The sequence below is a fragment of the Hemiscyllium ocellatum genome, chromosome 34 (assembly GCF_020745735.1).
Source record: "Hemiscyllium ocellatum isolate sHemOce1 chromosome 34, sHemOce1.pat.X.cur, whole genome shotgun sequence".
Classification (NCBI taxonomy): domain Eukaryota; kingdom Metazoa; phylum Chordata; class Chondrichthyes; order Orectolobiformes; family Hemiscylliidae; genus Hemiscyllium; species Hemiscyllium ocellatum.
The window spans coordinates 39,031,012-39,056,235 of NC_083434.1; the positions used below are offsets into that span (position 1 = coordinate 39,031,012).

Sequence of the window (25,224 nt, forward strand, 5' to 3'; positions counted from 1 at the left end):
AGTAGATCATGGGAAAGAGAAACAAAAAAAAATTAAAACGGGTGATTGGAGAATCAGTGGCGACTTGAGGAAAACAAGTGCCTGGCAAGTTGATGAATACAGACTTAATTGTAGCCTTCGAAAGGGAATTGGATAGCTAGTTACAAAAGAGGAATGGATGGATGCCAAGAGACGACCTGGAAATATTCCTCAAAAGAGTGGAAGAGAACACATGACCTCGTGCATCAGGAGCAAAGGTAGGTCATGCAGTCTCCTGAGGCTGTTTCACCATTCTGTACGATCTCAGCTGGATCCGAATACTCCACATTCCAGTTACCCTAATAACCTTCCACTTCCTTTCTAATCAAAGATTTATTCACCTCTGCTTTAAAAAGTACTTAAGGATTCAGTTTCCACCACCTTTTTCAGGAACAGGTTTCTAAGACTCAGCAGAAAACAGTTCATCATCGAATCCTTACAGTGTGAAAGCATGCCATTCGGCCCACACCAATCCTTCAAAGAGCATCCCGCCCAGACCTACCCGTGAATTTCTCATGGCTAATCCATCTGGCCTGCTGATCCCTGGATACTATGAGCAATTTAGCATGGCCAATCCACCCAGCTCTGGAAGGAAACCAGAGCACCCGGAGAAAACCCACGCAGACATAGGAATAATGTGCAAACACCACACAGACAGTCACCTGAGGCTGGAATCGAACCTGGGTCCCTGATGCTGTGAGGCACCATGCTAACCATTGAGCTACTGTGCCCAAATGTCTCCTTATTTTGCTCTTAAAAACAAAGGGGGACCCATTTAAACAGTGGACCTAGTTCTGGACTCCCCTACAAGAGGAAATAGGTCTTCCACATCCATCCCATCAACACTGTCAGGATTTCACGTTTCTAATCAAGTTCACCCTTACACTTAACAGATGCAATCTTATCTCTGCCCAACCTTTTCCTCATAAATCAACCCACTCATTTCAGGCATTCGCCAAACCAACCTCTTCTGAACTGTTTCCCCACACATTTACATCCTTCCTCAAAATGAGGAGACCAATACTGAACACAGTACACTAGGCATGGTTTATCAATACCAGGGGTAACTGAAGTATAACCTCCCAGATTTGCATTCAATTCCTCTCCCAATAACATTCTAGTGTAAACCTGGTTCAGCCAAATTACCTTTGGAGTGAACAATTCAGAGTTATGTGCAGGAGTCAGGGTCAGTCACTGGTGGAGCGAGTTGAAGTGAATTTGGTGGCAAGGGGTGTTAAAAAAAGAAAGTACTTGCTATTGAGCTTGTTGAATGTTGAGGCTGCACCCACCCAGAGAGAGCAAGTCCAATGATTTAATCCAACCCAAGTCAAGAGTTTGTACATTCTCTCTGTGTCTGCGTGGGTTTCTTCTGGGTGCTCCTATTTCCTCCCACATTCCAAAGATGTGCAGGTTAGGGTGGATTGGCCATGTAAAATTGCCCATAGTGTCCAGGGTTGTGCAGGTTAGGTGTAGTAATGGGAAATGTCAAGTAATTAAGTAGGGGAATGGGTCTGGGTGGGATACTCTTAAAAGTTCAGTGTGGACTATTTGGGTAAAATGGCCTGTTTACACACTGTAGGGATTCTATGATCGTATAAGAACTTGTGGACAGAGGAGAGCTTTTGATTGGGTTGGCATTCAACCTGAAAAATAACCTGAAGGGAACAGATAGTCCCATCTTAATTGCAGAGCTCCAGAGAAAGGGCCAGGAGGTGAAACCAAGCTCTGCAGATGCTGGAGATCAGAGTCAAGATTAGAGTGGTGCTGGAAAAGCACAGCAGGTCAGGCAGCATCCGAGGAACAGGAAAATCGATGTTTCGGACAAAAGCCCTTCATCAGGACTGTACCCTTGTGAACAGTCAATGTTCATATCACAATGGAACTTGGGGGTGTCAAACTTCTTTTGCCTCAAGTTGGCTTCTGACCCATTTAAAATGGAGGAAAATTAGCTCCAGCTTTAGTTCTTCTTTCATGTGATTAGACCCATTCTATTAGCTCCCAGTTATATCCTCCAACGTCTCATTAGTCTATGTCAGCAACCTCCAATCCTGGAATGGTGAGGAGAGTGGGGAAAATTGACTGTTCTTAGGAGACACTGACAAAGCTGATGCAGGAATTTAAAAGCTGGAAAATTCTCAAAATATGCATATTAATTGTAACAATCTCACAGACGTTCCAGGTGAGAAGCAATGTGTAGTTGCACCCAACAATTATTGAGCAAATAATCATTGTTTTGAGCAGCTAGACTGGGAGCATATAAGAAGTTTTGAGCACTTCTTATATGCTCCCAGTCAGTGCATTGTCTCGATGTAGCACGCCTTATTTCATATTCTTTATGCAAAGCTGATTTTACATGTTCAAACAATTCAATATTACGCTGACTCTTTGCAAGGTAATGTGATCCCTGTGTTTGGATCAATGTCTGTTCACAGGTGAGTAACTGTTTGTCAACTCCACAAAAGGATTTGGACTTTGTATTCACAATCTGTTTGCATTAACACTATGCAAACACCCACCTCACAAACGGTGAGCATGCTTACAACAGACGGACTTCAATTTCCTTTTCCACCTGGTGTCGAGTGGGACGATGCTTGCTCTGCTCAGAGACAGAAGGAGAGAGGACAATAAGGTTACACTGACCTCTAACTGAGCAAGCCTCGCTGATACTAATAGGAATGAGAGATGGCTTTGGTGGTTAAAGCAGTAAAGAAGGGAGATCAGATTTCAAAAAGTTACTTCTTAGGGCCATTGTGGTAGAATCACTGACTTTTTACAAGAGTAACCCAGTTAGTTTCACCGCCTGGCCCTTTCTCTGTAGCCTTGCATTTAAGAACATTGGAAGTAGGAGGGGCAGCACAGTGGCTTAGTGGTTAGCACTGCTGCCCCACAGCACCAGGGACCTGGGTTTGATTCCACCCTTGGGCGACTGCCTGTATGGAGTTTGCACATTCTCCCCATGTTTGCGTGAGTTTCCTCCCAAAGATGTGCAGGTTAGGGTAGATTGGCCGTGCTAAATTGCCCAGTGTGCTGGCTAGGTGGATTAGCCATGGGAAATGCAAGGTTACAGGGATAGGATAGGTCTGGGTGGGATGCTCTTTGAAGGGTCAGTGTGGACTCGATGGGCTGAATGGTCAATGTCCAGACTGTAGGGATTCTATAATTCAGCCCCTTGAATTGACTCCATCTATTGAGATCATGACATTGAGGTAGATGATCAGCCACTTTCCCAAGTTCGCTCTATATATCTTCATGACTTTAATACTGAATCTAGTAATCTATCAATCTCTGTCCTAAACCTACTCAATAATTGATGCTTCCAAAGCCAAATTGGGTAAAGAATTCCATAGATGTCTCACCCCCTAATGAAGAAATTCTCCTCATACCAGTCCCTAAAGGTTGCCCCTTATTCTTAAGCTCTGTCTCCGATTCTAGGTCCCTCAACCAGGGAAACACATTTCCTGCATCGATCCTGTCTAATCCTTAAAGAATTTTGTAAGTTTCAAAGAAATTACTTCTAGTTCTTTGAAGTGCTGGAGAATATAGGCCCAGTATGTCCTCACAGGGCAATCAAAACAATCACAGGAATTAGTCTAATTAACCTCTGCTGCACTCCCTTTATGGCAAGTCTATCCTTCCTTGGTCTAGGGAACCAGAACTGTACACAATAGTCCAGGTGTGGTCATACCAAGACTCTATACATTGATGTAACATATCTTTATTCTTGTAGTCAAATCCTTGAGATGGCACAGTAGCTCTAGTGGTTAGCACTGCTGCCTCACAGTGGCAGGGATCTGGGTTCAATTCCGGTAACTGTCTGTATGGGTTTCCTCTAGATGCTCTGGTTTCCTCTCTCTGTTCAAAGATGTGCAGGTTAGGTGGATTGGCCATGTTAAGTTGTCCATAATATCCAGGGAGGTGTAGGATAGGTGGATTTGCCATTTAAGAGTGGGGTTATAGGGATCAGGGTGGGATGCCTTTTGGAGGGTCAGTGTGGACTCCATGGGCCGAATAGCCTGCTTCCACATCATACGGATTCTATTAAAACAGTCAACATTCCATTGCCTATGTGCTTGCTGCACCTCAGTGTTAGCTTCCTTTGATTCAGAAGTCTAGAAAACATGAGGCTATTCAGCCCTTTGAGCCTGCTCTCCCACTCATTATGATCATGGCTGATCATTCAACTCAGTCCAGTCTTTCCACTTTCGCCCCATACCCTATAATCCTGAGGACTGTATCTAACTCATTCTTAAAAACATTCAATGTTTTAGCCTCAACTTATTTCTGTGGCAGAGAATTCCCAGGCTCACACTCTCTGGGTGAAGACATTTCTCCTCTGTTCAGTCCTAAATGGCCTACCCCATATCCTTAGACTGTGCCCTCTAGTTCTGGTCATTGACAGTACTCTTCCTGCATTTACTGTCTAATCTAGCAAGAGTTTTCAATGAGATACTCCTTTATTGTTCAAAACGCCTGTGAACATGGTTTGAACCGATCCAGTCTCTCTTCAAGCATTGTTCTTATCCAACTGCCTTCTGAAAGACTTGAACAGATTATCCTTGGTCACACTCTCAAATACTACATTCCAGATCCTCGCCATTTTGTTTATGGTCATGAGCACCACTGGGTAAGCACACTTTTATTGCCCATCTCTGACTTCCCTTGACAAGTTTAAATGGCTCAGTGGTTAGCATTGCTGCCTCACAGCACCAGGGACCTGGACTCGGTTTGAGCCTCAGATAATTGTCTGGAACTTACACATTCTCCCTGTCTGTGTTGGTTTCCTTCCACAGTCCAAAGTTGTGCAGGTTAGGTTGATGGGCCATGGGAAATGTAGGGTTTCAGGGATTATAGTCTGGGATGCTTTTCAGAGGGTGAGTGTGGATTCATTGGCCCGAACAGGCCTGTTTCAACATTGTAGGGATTTATGAAAATGATGTTGAGTATCAGGCTTGAAGCACTAATCTAAACAAATTAGCGAAAGAGCAGTTAAATCACTTTGGGCGGCACGGTGGCACAGTGGTTAGCACTGCTGCCTCACAGCGCCAGAGACCCAGGTTTAATTCCTGCCTTAGGAACTGTCAGTGTGGAGTTTGCACATTCTCCCTGAGTCTGTGTGGGTTTCCTCCGGGTGCTCCGGTTTCCTCCCACAATCCAAAGATGTGAAAGTTAGGTAAATTGGCCTTGCTAAATTGCCCGTAGTGTTAGGTGAAGGAGTAAATGTAGAGGAATGGGTCTCAGTGGGTTGCTCTTTGGAGGGTCGGTGTGGACTTGTTGGGCCGAAGGGCCTGTTTCCACACTGTAAGTTATCTAATCTAATCACTGCAGTCCCTGAGGTATAGAGACACCCACAATGTTGTTGGGGAGGGAATTCTAGGATTTCAGCCCAGCGATACTGAATAAACAACATAAGAACTTGGAGCAGGAGTAGTCCATCCAGCCCATCGAACCTGTTCTATCATTCAATAAGATCATGGCTGATCTTTCCATGGGCTCAGCTCCACTTACCCACCCCGTCACCGTAACCCTTAATTCCTTCATTGTTCAAAAATAAACTTAGCTTTAAAAGTATTTACTGAATTAGCATCAACTACTTCATTGGGCAAGGAATTCCATAGATTTACAACCCTCTGGGTGAAGACGTTCCTTCTCAATTCAGTCCTAAATCTGCTCTCCCTAATTTTGAGGCTATGCCCTCTTGTCCTAATGTGGAAGTAAAATTTGACACATTTTGTCTGGCAGCCATTTTGTCACAAAACTGGTCTCACGTTAAAGCACAGATTGCTGACCTGTTATTTTGGAGAATTGCTGCTGTGTTGGTTTTGCTAAAATATCCTTGCAGCTGCCTGAGAATCTTCGCTTGCTCCCAGACCCTAGACTAGTTCTGCTTTCATAATGATGTATGGCTTATTGTGTCGCTTATCTGTTCTGATTCCTGCAGAGCCTGGTATGGGCTAACATTCGAGCTTGCTTGATGGGGAAATATCTGTGGCAATAACAGGAATTGATTGTTGACTTCACCTGACCCCATGACTTCGTGACTAACAGTCAGCCCCTGCCTAAAATGCTATATAACCTGTATAATTTTGCATTACTGTGGACTACGCCGGTCTCTCTCTGTGAGGTACCATATATTCCCCATGGCCATGTAATAACGACTGTTAATACTCAAGATCCGATTCCTGAGCATTTCTTCAACACCTAGTCTCACCTGCCAGTGGAAACATCCTCTCTACGTCTATCTTATCGATTTCCTTCATCATTTTATCTGTTTCTATAAGATCCCTCCTCATTCTTCTAAATTCCAATGAGTATCATCCCAGTCCACTCAGTCTCTCCGTGTAAGCCAACGCCCTCAACTCTAGAATCAACCTAATGAACCTTCTCTGCACCCCTCTCAGTGCCAGTACATCCTTTCTCACGTAAGGAGACCAAAACTGCATGCAGTACTCCAGGTGTGGCCTCACCAGCACCTTATACAGCTGCTTTTAAACTCAATCACTTCAACAATGAAAGACAAAATTCCATTTGCTTTCCTAATTCCCCGTCATCCCTGCAGACCAAATCTTCTGGTTCATGCACCCAGGTCCCATGCTGCAATTTTTTTTTCCATTCAAGTGATAGTCATTTTTACTGTTACTCCTACCAAAAGGGATGACTTCGCATTTATCAACACTGTATTCCATCTGCCAGACCTTTACCCACTCACTTAAAGTGTCTATCTTCCTCTACAAAGTTTCACAATCCTCTGCACACTTTGCTTTGCCACTCATCTTAGTGTCAACTGCAAACTTTGACACACCACACATGGTCCCCAACTCCAAGTCATCTATATAACTTGTGAATAACTGTGGTCCCAACACTGATCCCTGAGGCACACCACCAGTTACTGATTGCCAACCAGAATAGTACTCATTTATCCCGACTCTTTGTTTCCTGTTAGTCAACCAATCCTCTATCCATACTAATACTTTACCCATAACGGCATAGAGAAAGTGAGGACTGCAGATGCTGGAGATCAGAGCTGAAAAAGGGCTTTCCTGAAGAAGGGCTTATGCCCAAAACGTCGATTCTCCTGCTCTTTGGATGCTGCCTGACCTGCTGCACTTTTCTATAACGGCATGCCTCTTTATCTTTTGCAATGATATATTTCCAATTCAGGATGGTGAGTGGCTTGGAGGGGAACTTGCAAATGGACTATTTCTATGTATCTGCTACCCTTATCATCATTTACTACCAAGAATGACATGCTTGGAAGATGCTGTCAAAGGATCTTGGTGAAAGACAGAGGTTTCCTACTTTTGCCAATCACCTCAAATCAGTGTCCTCTGGTTCTTCATCAGTCTATTAACGGGAACAATGTCTTCGTTTCTACACTGTCCAGGTCCTACATCATTTTAAACACACTAGTGAGCAGTTTCATGTCACTCAGACAGATACATAGTCAGCTTTACAGAGACCAATTTTCTCATCCTAAAATGAAAAACTGAATTCAAATTTAAACCCACACAGTCTGTAATACGGGGACATGATAACTGCATCTTTTCTATCTCAATAACAACTGAAGCACCTCAGTAGGAATCAGGACCAAAGAGGGGTCCGTATCTAAGGAACAATATGCTGGTATGAAGGGGGCCCAGGGATGAAGGTCTTGTCATGTGGAGTAGTTGTTGAGGTCTTTATTGATGGAGTTCAGAAGGATGAGGGGGCGATCTGATTGAAAGTATACTGAACGGACTGGACAGACAGGACATGGAGAAGATGTTTCCATTAGTCAGTGAATTAGCATGGAGAAGGAAGGACAAGTGGGTAAGTAGGGCTGATATGAGTTGACGTCAGGCCGATAAAATTGTAAAATTAAGGAGAATGGTGAGGTCCACGGGAGATGGGTAAATAGGCATAAGATGGCATGGGGTATAAGAGGACATCAGGGTGAATAAAGAGGAGTGGGTTGGCATGGAGCAAGTAGGGAGATATGGGGGTGGATGCAGGACAGTGGTGGTATGAGATATGGGGCACTGACCATGCACTGGGAGCAAGGGGAATGGGGTAAGGAGCTGTTTTAAACTGGATATATGAAAACCTATTTCTTACCTTCTGGAATAAATCGTCCCCTTTATCTGCTTACTAGTGTTTAAATGTCTGACAGTGAACATCTATAGTGCTTTTAGAAGGATAGAAGTAGGACTTCTGCAACTTTTAACATTTTTCTGCTAATGCTGACGCTGGTGACCACTTCCAGCCAATTTAAGTACCAAACCCCGTAGTACCAAGTAGGAGTTAATGCAAATGTCTGTATTTTAATCACAGAAGTTATTCGTATTTCCAACGAGACACACATGAGCTGAAGATTTAATGGGTTCAAATCAGCTTCAAAGCTTAACAAAAAAGTATCCTGAATTAGTCAGTGCTACTCCCATTCATTTTCTTTGGCACATTTCACAGAACAGTTTAAAAAGCAGCAGTTACTGCCAAAGTAAACAGCCCAGCCTAGACATTGGTCTGGTCTCCACAGCCATATATGGATTTTATTAGGTATCAATTTTTACCAAGTCGATCGTCACAGTGTAAGCAGATTGAATATTAAGCAACAGCCACAGCACAGATTCAAAGCGGCTTCATTTATGTCCCAGTTATCTTCCTGTGCTGCACGTATGTAATGTCAGATTGGCTAGCACCACCGAGATTTGGTGAATGAGTTAACTAGAAGCACCCACACTATTGGTATGAAGGGTCAATCTAAATAAGGCTCAATCCCAATGGAGTTCAAATAAAGTTCCAGAGCCAGGGGGTCACAGACGGAGGATACAGGATTAGCCATTTCAGACTGCAATGCGGAGAAATTTCTTCACCCAGAGAACAGGGAGCCTGTGCAATTCGTTATGACAGAAAGCAGTCAAGGCCAAAACATTGAGAGATTTTGAGAAGGAGTTGGGTATACAGGGGGAGTCCACAGGACCAAAGGGATCAAAGGGTAGGGAGGAAAAGCAAGAACAGGCGATTAAGTTGCACGTCAAAGAGTGTGGTGCAGGAAAAGCACAGCCGGTCAGGCAGCATCCGAGGAGCAGGATAATCAACATTTCAGGCATAAGCCCTTGATGATCAGCCATGATCATAAAGAATGGTACAGCAGGCTCAAAGGGCTGAATGGCCTATTCCTAATCCTATGTCCGTTTTTCTATGAATTCAGGGTATGCCGTAGAATGCATTTGGTGCTTTTTGGGCACGGAGAGGTCTTGGGAAATTGAATTTCCATTGATCCTCTTCAGCATGAGAAATGACATCACTTGGGCTTTTGCCTCTTGGAATGGGGAGCTGGCCAGCACACTCCTCTAGATACCTACCCACCAAGTCCCAAGTGGACTATCGGCAAGTGAACCACTCTGAGTCAAAGTAGGATCCAGTCCATCAGAGCATGGGCTATCAGCAGTCAAAACAGAGATGGTACAGTAGTAATGTCACTAGACTAGTAAGCGAAGCACCCAGGTTATACTCTGTGGATCTGAGTTCAAATCCCAGCGAGACATTTTCTGGAATTTAAATTCTATTAATACACTGAAATGTCTTTATTAGTGACCATTCAACCAGCACTGATTGTGAGCATCTTGTTCACTAATGACCTCGAAGGAATGACAATCGACAGTGATGGGATTGATTCTCGATTGCCCTCTGAAACGTCCGAATAAGCAAAGCTAGGGGCAATTAGGGATGCACAGCTAATGTTGGCATTGCCAGTAATACACATATTCCATGAAGAAATAAACAAGTGAGGGTTAGGGTTACCGCATTGCAAGCATTAAGGCTTGGTAAGCCCATGAGATGGGTACCAGATAAAGGCATTTGAAACAGATAAGGCCATAAGATGCAGGAGCAGGAGGAGGCCATTCAGCCCCTCAAGTATGCTCTGCCTCTCAATGAGATTATGGCCGATCTGAATCCACCTTACTGCCCTTTTCCTGAGAACCCTTGGTTCCCTTACTGACCAAAACGCTGTCTCTCTCAGCCTTGAATATGATGAATATAATGTAATGACCCAGCCTCAATAGCCCTCAGCGAGGAAGAGGATATACAAAAAAAAGTAAGAAAGAACTATTAAACCACACAGAGGGTGGTGCACGTATGGAACGAGCTGGCAAAGTAAGTGTAGAGGCTGGTACAATTACAACGTTTAAAAGGCATCTGGATGGGCACATGAATAGGAAGGATTGAGGAGGATATGGACTGATTGCTGGCAAATGGAACGAGATTAGGTTGGGATATCTGGCTGACACGGACAAGTTAGACAGGCGCATCTGTTTCTGTGCTGTATAACCATGTAACTCTATGAGCTTCCAGCTCCTCAAGAATGATCAAGATGGCAGGGGCTGGGGTTTTAGTAGCACTGGGGAAAGTTCCTCACGATGGGTGAAGGGCAGATCCTGAGCTAGCGCCACAGTACGCCATGGTCATTACAAACAGCAGGCTGGATTTCCCCACAGCTGGCCCAATCTAAGGATTGGCAGCTCAACAGCTCCCCCCTCGAGGGTTGGTCATTGCTGGAACTGGAAGGAGAAAGGGAGGATGTTTACATTTCAACGCGCAAGGAAGTAGCACAGTGATTCAGGAGCTGGGACCAATGGGGGAAAGGCTTGACAGTTGGAGTGTGGGGAATGACAGAAAGGAGTCAGGGTTGTTGAGGGAGACTTTATAAGCAAGGAACCCTCAAATATATTGCCCCTCACTTACCCCACCCAGTCAGGCAGTCAAAGAGAGATGGCCATTCCATGAACCAAAATGGCCACATACATTCAGTGTGAGTCACTGCACTTCCTTTTATTGGTAAAATGACCGATGACTGAGGAAGTTCATTGGCACTTTACCGACCACACACCACTCACCAGTTCACCAGCCACAGACTGATGGCATCCTGGTCAAGGGGCAGGAGAGGACTTAGCTCCGGAAACAGAGAAACCAAGGGTCAATGTATACATCAGAGGAACCCTTTGCCCAACAAAGACAGTGGCTACTTTTGCCATGACAATACCGCTTAACAGCACAGTGTGTGTTAGCTACCCACGGGACACCAAGAAGGGCCAAGCAGAAATCCAATTGCAGTCATTCACCATTTACACAAGGATGGATTAAACTTGAACTCTGCAAAGTACCATGCTCGGAAGGAAAAACAAGTGAAGAGTAACAAAAACCAAAAACCTACAAATATTAAATGAATGGCTGGTGTCAAGGTTACAATGCTATCTTCATGAATAATTGGGAATATTTTCAGAACTGCACAGGAAAGGATAAGGGACAAGTCAGGATAAGTGGGCTTGTGGTAACACTGAGGTAATGGACAAAATTAAATAAAAAGGGAGAGTCACGAAAGAAACACAATGAGATAGAGACATCAGTCAACAGGTAAGATAGGACAGGGCCAAGGATCCAGCAAGAGGTTGATGCTGGACAGAATATGTATTGGGCATGAAAGTCAGAAACATTCAGAATAACATTTCAGAACTGATAACTGTTTGCAACAGTGCAGAACATCACAAACCATGGCTAAATACAGGGGAACCGCGATTATCTGAATATTGGATTATCCGAAGGAGATCTTGAGGTCCCAATAGAAACATTACATCAAAGATGTGTTTCCAACAGCGATCGCGTCTTTTGTTACAGTGATTAAACAGGCACAGTCTCCAAATGACTGACCTCCCTTCCTCTCTCTCTCTCCCCATCCTTTCCCTGGAATTCTACAGAGGGGTGTACCCTAACCCCTCCACCCATCCCCACTTCCCAGGAATAATCTCTCCAACATTGGCCTGCACAGGGCAGAGGTGGAACCTGTCAAAAATTTGAAGTAAAAAGTTGTGTGTGGGGGGCTGTGGCTGTGTGCGCGCTATACGGAGACTTACTCCACAAAGGTAACTGCAGCAGCAGTCTTGTTGGTGTGCAGTCCGGATGCCTCAGAGAGGGGACGGGGTTTGGCAGGGGGCTGTGTTGGGGCGGGGGCATGCTTTGTGCTGGGGGTGGGGTTGGACTAGGTATGGGTGGGGGGGGGGGGCAGTGTTGGAGGCAGGGGCTTGTGTGCTCTGTGCTGCTGCTAGTCTCCAGAACGGGGAGCAGACTTTAAAACTCCCAGCCCCAGAGGGAAGGCATTTAATCGATTTTCCGAACGAAATAGTGCCCACCCATCTCATTCGGATAATCGAGTTTCCACTGTAGTAGGGGTAGGAATAGCAAGGGGGACAGCAAGTGCAAAATGAAAAAAACATTAAAACAAAATGTGTTCCAGTATATGCTAGCTCACTTGGCTGGAAGGCTGGATTTTAATGCAGAATGATGCCAAACTGCAGCCAGCTGAGATCAACATGAATTCCCAATTTCTCTCCACCTGCCTAAGGTATGGTGACCCTCAAGTTAAACAAACAAAGTTGATTTTTGTGGAAGGGGTAAATCTATCTAATTAATTATTGTGTCTAAACACATTTAAAAAGAACAAAAATCTAACCAAACCCAAATGCTACAGGTCTCCGGCAGGAACCACCTGGAAGGATTTTACGTCAATGGTAAAGGAAGATCAGTGATGATAATGCCAACTGTAGATGTCAGTCAGTCAGCCAACTCTTAAAATGGGGAAAACGTAAATATTTTAGAATCCGGGTTGGTTACTGTGGCATACAACACGAGGCTGGTAACAGCCAAAGAACCAGGAAGCAATGATACCCAGCACTACAGCATGATCAAATTGCACATGATTTGATTGTGGTAAGCCCTGATGATGAAGTCAGATATACAAACTAGAAAAGAGTAATTTACAAGAAATGATGACATCCGTTTCCTGAACAAAGGCAGGTGCGACCCAAGGTACTGTGACGTCATTAGGAGAAAGGTCAAGGTCAGCCCAAATAGAACAGGGGTCATAGAATCATACTGACGTACAGCACAGAAACAGACCATTCAGTCCAACTCGTCTGTGCTAACCAAATATTCTAAATTAATCCAGTTCCATATCCCTCAAAACCCTTCCATTTAATATACCCATTCAGATGCCTTTTAAATGCTGCAATTGTACCAGCCTCCATCACATCCTGTGGCAGCTCATTCCACACACGTACCACCTTCTGTGCGAAAAAGTTGCCCCTTAGGGCTCTTTTATATCTTTCCCCTCTCACCATAAACCTATGTCCTCTAGTTCTGAACTCCCCTCATCCCATGAAAACAACCTTGCATATTTATCCTAACCATACCCCTCAGGATTTTATAAACCTCTATAAAGATTTTCCCTCAGCCTCCGATGCTCCAGGTAAAACAGCCCCAGCCTAATCAGCCTCTCCCTATAGCCCAAATCCTGGCAACATCCTTCTAAGTCTTTTCTGAACCCTTTCAAATTTCACAACAACCTTCCAATAGGAAGGAGACCAAATATTCCAAAAGTGTCCTAACAAATGTCCTGAATTGCTGCAGCATGACCTCCCAACTCCTATACTAAATGCTCTGACCAATAAAGGAATGCAGGCCAAAAGCCTTCTTCACTGCGACTCTACTTTCAAAGAACTATGAACCTGCACTCCAAGGTCTCTTTGTTCAGCAACACTCCTCAAGTCCTTAAAATTGAGTGTATGAATCTTGCTCTGATTTGCTTTTCCAAAATGCAGCACCTCATATTTATGTAAATTAAACTCCATCTGCCACTCCTCAACCCATTGGCCCAACTGATAAAGATCCCGTTGTATTCTGAGGTAACCTTTTTCGCTGTCCACTACACCTCAAATTTTGGTGTTATCCACAAACTTGGTGAAACAAAAATGGACACCATATTACTGCAATAAACTCCAGAGTGAAACCTGGCTTGACAGACCATAGAAGTTACATTTGTTGGAATTTTGTTTTGCGATGGCCAGTTTCTGAACATATTTACAGGCAGCTAACAATGTATTTTTAACAAAAGAGGAAAGCGGTGACAATTTGCACAGATTTTTATCATAAACAGCAAAACAAAAAATTCATCCCATTTTTCCCTAAAAAAAACTTTTACAAATACTCAACCACCAGGGAAATGACATCACAAATTTTACTTTAAATTTTCTTATGTAACTGACAAGTTCACAGAGGGAGAAAGTAAGGACTGCAGATGCTGGAGATGAGAATCAAAAACTGTGGTGCTGGAAAAGCACAGCAGGTGGGTCAGGCAGCATCGAGAAGCAGGAGAATTGACATTTCGGGCAGAAGCCCTTCATTAGGAATATCATTATGCTTAAAACGCAACTCTCCTGTTCCTCGGATGCTGCCTGACCTGCTGTGCTTTTCCAGTGCCACACTTTCCGGTGACAAGTTCACAGTGTCCTTTTGTTAGATTTCTGTGCATTCTACAGACGTGATTCTCTGTTTCTTTTTGGATTCAGATATAGGTGGACTCATAATCCTTATTGAATTCGAAGAAAGCTCAGGGCATTTTCCAATCCTGCTAAAACAGTGGAACACTCCTTTCCAGATCGGATTGCCTGGAGACTGAAACGAAACTAAACTGTCCTTCTGCTTATATGGATCTTTCATTTGGAACTGAAACTAATTCAGGCCTTTCTTTCTACAGGTCTTAAAAGCCCAACTTAGTAAGCTTTTCAGCAATTATTTCACAAGGTAGTTTGTCAATAGGGGTGGCAAGGTGGCTTAGAAGTTAGCACTGCTGCCTCACAGTGCCAGGGACCCAGGGTTGATTCCAGCCTGAAGTGACTGTCTGTGGAGAGTTTGCACATTCTCCCTGTGTCTGTGTAGGTTTCCTTCTGATGCTCCAGTTTCCTCTCAAGTCCAAACATGTGCAGGTTAGGGTGGATTGGCTATGCTAATTTGGTAAGGTTCCCTACGATAGGCTCGTTCATAAAGTCAGGAAGTATGGGATACAGGGAGATTTGGCTATCTGGATTCAGAATTGGTTGGCAGACAGAAGGCAGAGAGTGGTTGTAGATGGAAAGTATTCTGCCTGGAGGTCAGTGTTGAGTGGGGTCCCGCAGGGCTCTGTTCTTGGGTCTCTGCTTGTTGCAGTATTTATAAATGACTTGGGTGAGGAGGTTGAGGGGTGAGTTAGTAAATTTGCAGATGACACAAAGGTTGAAGGTGCCGGTGAGAGTGTCGAGGGCTACTGCAGGCTGCAGCGTGACATAGACAGGATGTAGAGCTGGGCTGAGAAATGGCAGATGGAGTTCAACCTGGATAAATGTGAAGTGATGCATTTTGGAAGGTCGAACTCAAATGCTGAATATAGGATTAAAGACAGGATTCTTGGCAGTGTGGAGGAACAGAGGGATCTGGGTGTGCAAGTACATAGATCCCTCAAAGTTGCCACACAAGTGGATAGGGTTGTAAAGAAAGCATTCGGTGTTTTGGCTTTCATTAAAGGGGGATTGAATTTAAGAGCTGCGAGGTTTTGCTACAGCTCTACAAGTCCCTGGTGAGGCCACACTTGGAATATTGTGTTCAGTTCTGGTCACCCTACTATAGGAAAGATACAGAGGCTCTGGAGAGGGTGCAAAGAAGGTTTACCAGTATGCTGCCTGGACTGGAGGGCTTGCCTTATGAAGAAAGGTTGAATAAGCTCGGACCTTTGTCTCTGGAGAGGAGGAAGAGAGGTGACCTGATCGAGGTATACAAGATAATGAGAGGAATAGATAGAGTCAGTTGCTAGAGACTTTTCCCCAGGGCAGGATTGACGGGTACGAGGGGTCATAGTTTTACAATATTAGGGGAAAGGTATAGAGGAGATGTCAGAGGTAGGTTCTTTACGCAGAGAGTTGTGAATGCATGGAATGCATTGCCAGTGGGGGTGGTGGAGGCAGAGTCATTCGGGACATTTAAGCGACTGCCGGACATGCACACGGATAGCAGTGAGTTGAGGGGTGTGTAGGTTATTATTTTTTACATTAGGATTAACCCTTGGCACTACCTCATGGGCCAAAGGGCCTGTTTTGTGCTGTACTTCTCTATGTTCTACCCATAGTGTCTAGGGATATGAAGGTTAGTGGATTGGCTTTGGGAAACGCAGGGCGATGGAGTGGGTTTGGGTGGGATGGTCTTTGGAGGCTTGGTGTAGATTCAGTGGGCTGAATTGCCTGCTTCCACACTGTAGGGATTCTACAATTTTCTAACCTCATAGCTGGTGGTGCATGACCTCTTGGAAACGATGTTTTCACCCACTGCAACAAAAAGTTTCTGACCTTCAAAATAAAAACACAAAAGACTTCAGAGAAGTGAAAATGAAAACCTCATTTACCTCTACTTTAGGAAGTTTCCAAATAATGTCCAAGCTTTATCACAATGCGCAGAGGTATAGTTGAGCTGGACTTCACCAGAACCTTCATTATGTCGGTCCCAGTCTGATGGGATCTGTCATCACTGATTATGCAGTCTAACTATTAGCACAATGTTATTATCCCCATACACTATAATATTCTGAATGGTTACATTCATTAAAATTTACAAAGGCAAACATGTGCTTGTTATCTAGAAAGGTGAGCGAATGGTCTATCCAGAGTGGATGTTGGGAAGATGTTCCCATTGGCAGGAGAGATAAAGACCCGAGGGCACAGCCTTAGAGTAAAGGTAAGACCTTTTAGAATGGTCTTTAGCCAGTGTGTGGTGAATTCATTGTCACAGACAGCTGTGGAGGCCAGGTCATTGAGTGTATTTCAGACGGAGATAGATAGTTTTGTGATTACCAAAGGGATCAAAGGTTACAGGGAGAAAGTGGGGAAAATGGGGTTGAGAAACCGGTCAGCCACGATTGGATGGTGCAGGCTCGAAGGGCTGAATGGCCTAATTTCTGCTCCTATGGTCTAAAATTAAATTGCTTTGATACAAAATGAGCTGGAAATTGATGAAAGGAGACCAGGAGAGGGATCTGTGATGCACTGACAGTCAGCCAATAGAACACTGGAAGCAAACCATTGTAGTTCCTTAGTAACAAAAAAAAACGATGTCAACAGACTCACCAACTCAGGTCTGTTCCTTGCAAAAACCAGAATTAGTCATCAAGAGTGAACAATGAGATTCCACAAGCACACAGGTGAATCGGGAGCACAAGGTGAATCGGGAGCAGATATAGGCTCTTGACCCCTCAAGTCCGCTCCAGGTTTCAATAAGATTGTGGCTAACCAAGTACCCACAATCCCAATTGCATTCACTCCCTCGCTGATCAACCTCGGTCATAAAACCCTCAAAGACCTGGCTTCCACGGCCTTTCCAGAAATTCACAACCCTCGGATTTTTAAAGATTCATTCACAGGATGTGGGTGTCACTGGCTGGGCTAGTGTTTACCAATTGCCCTTGAGAAGGAGGTGGTGACATGCCCTCTGGTTCTACTACAGTGCTCTACATAAGGAGAGAAATTCCAGAATTGTGGCTTACCAGGAGTGAAGGAACAGTGATATTTTTCCAAGTCAGGATGGCGAGTGGCATGAAGGGGAATTTGCAGGGGTTGGTGATCCCATGCATCTGCTGTCCTTGTCCTTCCTGATGATAGTGGTCATGAGTTTTGAAGGTGTTGTCTAAGGAGACTTGATGAATGTCTTCAGGGTATCTTATAGATAGTAGACACTGCTGCTACTGTGCTCCTTCATTGGTGCAGGGAGTAGGTGCTTGTGGATGTGGTGCCAATCAAGTTGGCTGTTTTGTCCTGGATGATGCTTCTTGAGTGTTGTTAAAGCTGCACCCATCCAGGCAAGTGGGAAATATTCCATCACACTTCTGACTTGCTCCTTGGAAATGGTGGATAGATTTTGGGGAGTCAGGAGTTGGGTTACTTGCTGCAGGATGCCTAGCCTCTGACTTTCTCCAGTATCCATTATACAAGTGGTCCAGTTCAGTTTATGGTCAATGGTAACCTCCAGGATGTTATGAAAGAAAAAGAAAATTTTCCTCTCCAAGCCTTAAATGGGTGATTCATTACTTTTAAACAGTGACCGCCAAGTTCAAGATTGTCCCACGAGAGAAAACATCTTATCCATCCTCCCCCTTAGCAAAGGCCCCTCCAGAATCTTATATGTTTCAATTAAGTCCCCTCTTACTCTTCTAAACCCCTGCCTAGCCTGTCCAACCTTTCCTCATTAGACAATACACCCATTCCAGATAGTATTCTGGTCAATAATTTCTCAACAGTACTCCAAACATGACTCACCATTGTTTTGTTTAACTGAAGAGTAACATCTCTAGTTTAATGTTCAATTCTCCTCGCAAAGAATGATAATACTCTAGCTTTCCTAATTACTTGTTATAGATGTATACTAACATTTTGTGATTAACTCTGCAGGACACAGATCTCTCAAATTCCTCACCATTTTGATCTGTGTTTGTTTTAAAAAACACTTACTGCCATAAAAGGATTATTTACATTTTCTTTTGCTAAAATCGAATTGCCGCATCTTTGCTCACTCAGTCTTTATACACTCCTTCACAACTTACTTTCCTGTTTATTTTTGCATCATCTGGAAGAGATAGTCACCACATGTTCACTCTCTTCATTCAAAATCTACAAAGTTATGCAAAGTTGAAGTCCCAGCACTGATCGCTGTGGCACACCACTCATTACATCTTCCCAATCAGAAAATGTTCATCTATGCCGACTTTGTTTCTTGTCAGCTAGCTCACCTCTTATGTTATCCCCTAAAGCATGAGCTTTTATTTTCTGCAAATGACATCAATCTGTAATTATTATTTGTAATGCGAGACTCGTAAGTCAATTTTAATGTGGATCCACTAAAGGGAGAGCATATCTGTTCAATCTTATCTGTGTGGAAACCATCACCATTTCCAGAATCACGTTGGTTCTACCTTACTGTATAGATAGATTTTACACTGCTCAGGTTCTGACTTGTATCAATCCCATTCATCACATCATCACCAAGCTCAATGACCTTGGCTCCTGCTTATTTTTCCACGGTCTCACCTCTTACCATCTCTACCATGACCAGTTCCACAATCATCTGGCATTTCTGCACTCCAACAAAGCTGACCTTTCCAACAATCTAGAGTTTAAATCACATCCCCATTGGCAGCTATGCCATTAGCTACTTGGGTGCCAAGTTCTGGAATTCCCTTCCCAAGTCTTTCTGCCTCTCAACCTTCTTTACGGCAATCCTTAAGTTGTATTCAAAGTTCCCTTCCGATATTTGTTTCCTACTGGCGCCATGCCAGTATTTAGCCTTCGATGCGGTTTACCAGTCACACTGGGCTGCTCTCAATTCAATCCAGATTCAAGACGACTCAGTCACAACCTCACACTGTCAACAGGCCAAACCTCCACCAGGAGGACTTGGGTTCCACAGCATCATTGAAGAAGGTCCTTTATTCATCTCATTTACCCCACTCAACAAGCGAGCAGGGATTCAGCGTGGGCTCTTCCCTTTTAGAACACACTTGCTCATTTCCTTTCCCCCACCAAGTATTACACTGAAATTCGGGGGGTTGCAGGTCTGATCTGAAGTCATCGAAAAATCTAGCACTTTGACTGACTTTTTGGCCACCTAGCTATATCTTACCTTACGTGACTCGGTGTTAGAGTCTGCTCTATAACGTGTGAGATTTTATTATATCAAAGGGATTACATAAACATAAATGATTGCTCTTGTAAGCCTACATGAGAACCTATTATTGGAGATTTTGGGTAATCCCTGACAATTGTTAAGAACCTGGTTGAAAACAGAAAGTAATAAGCTGTTATCGTGGAGATAGGCTGGATTTGGGGGCGTATTAAGTACAGAGTGGGTAGCAATGGAACTCACTTACATAAACCATTACTTTACAAAAGTGAGAAACAGCAGCTCAACATAAAGTGGGCAGATATACTGTTGACAGCAAATTAGGAAGGGCAGTGGGATCAAAGCAGACAACATAAACCAACAACACAAAGGGATCTGGGCAAATAGGTGGCATATAAAATTTATTGCAAACAACTGCAAAGTTTTACACAGGCAGAGACACATAAGGCAAGGCATACATGCACACACAGGATAAGGCTCAAAAGAACCTGTGGAGCTTGATATTCCAAACCAGGAACCAAAGCTCAAGTTGTGGAAATGGATATGGTGAAAAAAGAATGAGAGATGCAGCATTGGAAACAATATATCTAAAAGCTTCGAATGGATGAATTATTATCAGATAACATCTTCTTCAGCGATAGTCATTTTAGGATTTTCCAATTTCTTTTGCGAAGACATCATTTTCTTTAAAATTAAGAAATAGTTATAAACAAATGATAGAGTATGGCTTCAGTTGATCATGTCCCTCTGTGTCTTTATATAGACTGCACACACTTGTCCAATGTCCATACACATGCTCGAAACTGTAACTTGCATTGTCACCCTTGGCACTAACAGCAGGAGCTATCAAACACAACATTCAGACGTAAATACAAGTCAGACAGTCGAAGAACAAGACCATCCAGACCATTAGGTACAGAGTTAAATTCAATATCATTCCTGATGAAGGGCTTATGCCCGAAACGTCGAATTTCCTGTTCCTTGGATGCTGCCTGACCTGCTGCGCTTTAACCAGCAACACATTTTCAGCTAAATTGTTAAACCCTGACCCTACCATTGACTGAAACCTGGAAACAGACTCACCACCGCCAGCAAATAAAAATGGCTTATTAGTGCATTTGAAGCTGAAGATTTTAGTAATATTTGGACAGCATTGCAGATTTATACTATGAAGGTCAAGAGCCAGGAATATCCACACCGTGTTGGGAGCCAATAATGTTCATTGATTTCAGTGTGGTAAACAACTGAGCTCACATTTTACTTCCTACACATTATCTGAAATCATGTCCCTTCAGGCAATGCTCAAAATTCAGCTGTCAGAGAATCAGTCCTGAAGAAGAACAGTGAGGGACATAATTGCCTAGCTTTTTTTCCCTCAAAATATTAAAATCCTGGGATTTCAGCATGACCTTGTGTTACAAAGGCAGGGAATGCATTGTCTGGATAGCCACTTTCAGGTGAAGATAAATTGACTGAACTCAATAGTTAATTTGAATAACTTGCAGAACTGATGTAGTAATCACAGAAGCATTTTAGTGGAGATAAGTGCTAAGCAAAGCAGTTTGGTAGGAAGGATAAAGAAGGAATACTTGTTGGAAAATGAGTCCAAATAGGGTAGAGCAGCAGAAGAATCTCATACATCGTGATAACCCCTCCAAGGCCCATAGGGAATCACTAATTAATCTCCCTGTGGAGCTCATTGAGTACAAGTTCCCTTAGTAACGGGCAATGGCCTGCCTAGCTAGAATTCATCAGAGTCTTTTAGAAACCGAACCCAGGGCTTTGCACATGAATATTTAATTGGGTGTTTTATTGGTGATGGTTTAAAGAAAATAAAATGCAAAAAAAAAGTCTCAGTGATTTTGGTAGTGGGAAAGTCGCTCAGTTGTGTGTGAAACCACTCCTGGGTATAAAAAGGAATGGAAACCAAACCCGAAGGTGGGTATTGTAAACACTCAATTGGCTACACAGGTGCTTTTACTCGTAGTGAATAGATTTTAAAAAAGGTGGTGGGAAAGTCACTCAGTAGTGGGATGGAACTTCAGAGTAACAAAAAAAAACAGGCAAATCCATAGCTTGTGTTGCTCATTGGTCTCAGGGTATGATTCTTGTTTTGGGATGGTGTGGGGGACGGTGCATGAGAGGTATTCAGTTCAAATCCCATGCGAGCCCTGGTTATTCAAGAGCTGGGTATGTGTTTGAACATAATAAATTTAGGAGGGTTCTTGTGGCACAGTAGTAGTATCCCTACCTCCAAGCCAGGAGGTTCAAATTCCAACTGCTCCAGATGTGAATAATAATACTTCTGAACTGGCTGATTTTATAAAATAAAGCAGATCCAGGGATCATTCTCAGCCACCTTCCTCCAGGAGGACTTCAGCCATTTAATAAGCAGCCACAGTCCCAAGTTGAGATGGAATGTTTTTGAACCCTTGTTTTCCCAAGGATGGGCAGAAAAGGCTGTGGACTTGGTTCAGCCAACCAGAAACATCCACAGGCCTGAAGCACACTGGGCTAAAGCATGCTGCATTGTTCAGTGTCCAGTTTTTAGGCCCCTCTGACCAGTTGTTAGGTGTCCCATTGATAGGTACCACACTGGACAAGGCTTCAACCTGGAACAGCTATGGACATCAGGCATTAACAGGAGAGTTGGCATTGCTGTTGATCATTGGTCGACTGGATGTATTCAGTTTAATGTTCAATGTCTGAAGGACTATTCCCTGATAATTTTCCAAAGAAAGGCTTCAATTCAATAACATGGGAGATTCTTCTGCAGAAGAAACTGAAGTGGAAACTCAGCTAACTGGACCAGTCATGACCATCATCAGTACACACACGAAAAGGAGAGAAGTCGTGGGTGATCTCAAAGGACGAGAAGAATTTCAAAGCTTTTGCAAGGCCCTGTATGACCCGTGTCAATGTTTGGAATCCATGCTAAGAGGCAAAAGGAGCTGCAGGACAGCATGTCGAGGAGAAAAAAATACAATGTAAAATGTCTGAAACTATTTGATAAATAATGGTCATTTTAAAAAAGAAAATAAAGCAAACGCAGATGGTTTGGGCTGCCCTTAACAGGCTTGGGATGGAAATGTCCAACTGGCTACACAATCCTCAACGGGGATCTGGTCTCACCAGGTCCAGAATTGAAATCTTTCTGGTTATGATGGCCCTTTTGTTTCCCCCATCACCACCAGCTAGATAAGTACGCAATCCCTCACATAGGGGACTTCTACATACAACTGCCATGGGCCGAGGCAAGCTTAATCTTCACAAAGCTACTCATAGAGTCATAGAGATGTACAGCACAGAAACAGACCCTTCGCTCCAACTCGTCCATACCGATCAGGTATCCCAGCCCAATCTAGTCCTACCTGCCAGCTCCTGGCCTATATACCTCCAAACCCTTCCTATTCACACACCCGTCCAGATGCTTTTTAAATGTTGTAATTGTACCAGCCTCCACTACTTCCTCTGGCAGCTCATTCCACACATGTGAAAACGTTGCCCCTGAGGTCTCTTTATATCTTTCCCCTCTCACGCTAAACCTATGCCCTCTTGTTCTGGACTCCTCCAACCCAGGGAAAGGACTTTGTCTATTTATCCTATCCAAGCCCCTCATAATTTTACAAACCTCTATAAGGTCACCCCTCAGCTTCTGACACTAGGGAAAACAGCATCAGCCTATTCAACCTCTCCCTGCAGCTTAAATCCTCCAACCCTGGCGACATCCTTGTAAATCTTTTCTAAACCCTTTCAACTGTCACAAAATCCTTCCTATAGGAGGGAAACCAAAACTGCACGCACTATTCCCAAAGTGGCCGAACTAATGACCTGTACATCCGCAACATGACCTCCCAACTCTTGTATGCAATACTCTGACCAATAAAGGAAAGCATACCAAACGCCTTCTTCACTATCCTATCTACCTACCTGTGACTCCATTTTCAAGGAGCTATGACCCTGCACTCCAAGGTCTCCTTGTTCAGCAATATTCCTTAGGACCTTACCATTAAGTGTATAAGTCCTGCTAAAATTTGCTTTCCCAAAATGCAGTACCTCACATTTATCTAAATTAAACTACATCTGCCACTCCTCAGCCCACTGGCCCATCTGATCAAAATCTGAGGTAACCTTCTTTGCTGTCTACTACACTCCAATTTTGGTATCATGCTCACATCCAAATCATTTATATAAATGACCCATATCCCTCTAAACCCTTCCTATTCATTAATCCACCCGGAGCCTGTTAAAATGTCATAATTGTACCAGTCTCCACCACTTCCTCTGGCAGCTCATTCCACACATGCACCACCCTCTTGCCACTTAGGTCCCTTTTAAGTTTTTCTCCTCTCACAAACCTGAGTCCTCTAGTTTCAGACTCCCCACCCCATGGAAAAGGCCTTGGGCATTCATTCTATCCATGCCCCTCATGAGTCTATAAGATCATCTCTCAGTCTCTGATGCCCCTGGCAAAACAGCCCCAGCCTACTCAACTGCTCCATGTAAGTCAAATCCTCCAACCCAGGCAACATCCTTGTAAATCTTCTCTGAACCCTTTTAAGTTTCACAACATCCTTCTTACAGAAGGGAGACCAGAATTAAATGCAATATTCCAACAGTGGCCTAACCAATGTCCTGTACAGCCACAACATGACCTCCCAACTCCTGTACTCAATATTCTGACTAATAAAGGAAAGCATACCAAAGGCCTTCTTCACTATCCTATCTACCTGCGACTCCACTTTCAAGGAGCTATGAACCTGCACTCCAAGGTCTCTTTGTTCAGCAACACTCCCTCAGACCTTACCATTAAGTGTATAAGTCTATGAGTCGTGCATACCTGCAGTTGCAAAAGAGGAGGATTCCTGGAAGTATGCTACAATTAATATCATAAAGGTTTTATGAGACTGCCATTTGGGTTATCATCTGCCTATGCCATTTTCCAGTGGACGATGGGGAACATTTTACAAGGTCTACCCTAGATCATCATTTAACTGGATGAAGTGCTAATAACTGGGAAGACCATAAAAGAGCATTTTGAGAACCTGGACATAGAGCTTAAATGTTTCTCCAAGACAGGGATACACCTAATGAGGGAGGAATGTGTGCTCCAAGCACACCAAGTTATCTATTTGGATATAGAGTTGACAAGACTGGGTTACACCCTTTGGAAGATAAAGTAAGGGCGATCAAAGGTACCCCAGCTCCCAAACCTATATCCGAGCTTAGGTCTTTCCTTTGGCTGGTGAACTGTAATGGAAAATCCATACATCACCTGGCCTCCATTCTGACACCCTTACACTTGCTGTGGAAAAAGGGTCAGCCTTGGAAATAGTTTCATAGCCAAGATGTAGCCTTTAGGGAAGTGAAGAAGCAGCTGTCATCGACTAAGGGGTTGGGACACTACAATCCTAAGTGAGATGTGGTACTGACATGGGATGCCTCCCCGTACAGTATCAAGGCGGTGTTGGATCACTGGTAGTCCAGCGGAGAGGAACCCCCAATAGTTTATGCATCCCAGACTTTGGCTGATGCTGAATGAAGACATGTCCAGATGGAGAAGGGAGGTTTGGTGGTCATCTTTGGCGTGAGGAAGTTCCACCAGTCCCTTTACGGATGTAAATTTGCGACAGTAACTGACCAAAAGCCCCTGCTCGGGATATTTAAAGAAGACATGGCTGTGTCATCCACACCTTCAGGTCA

The 25,224-nt window shown here is 43.8% G+C and overlaps 1 protein-coding gene and 1 pseudogene across 2 annotated transcripts in view; one reads left to right on the forward strand and one right to left on the reverse strand.

Annotated features, from left to right (window-relative positions):
• LOC132832244 (CUB domain-containing protein 1-like) overlaps positions 1-25,224 on the reverse strand; it is a 114,256-nt gene that overhangs the window by 86,088 nt on the left and 2,944 nt on the right. The window lies entirely within an intron of this gene.
• On the forward strand, positions 158-22,459 carry LOC132832329 (large ribosomal subunit protein eL13-like; annotated as a pseudogene).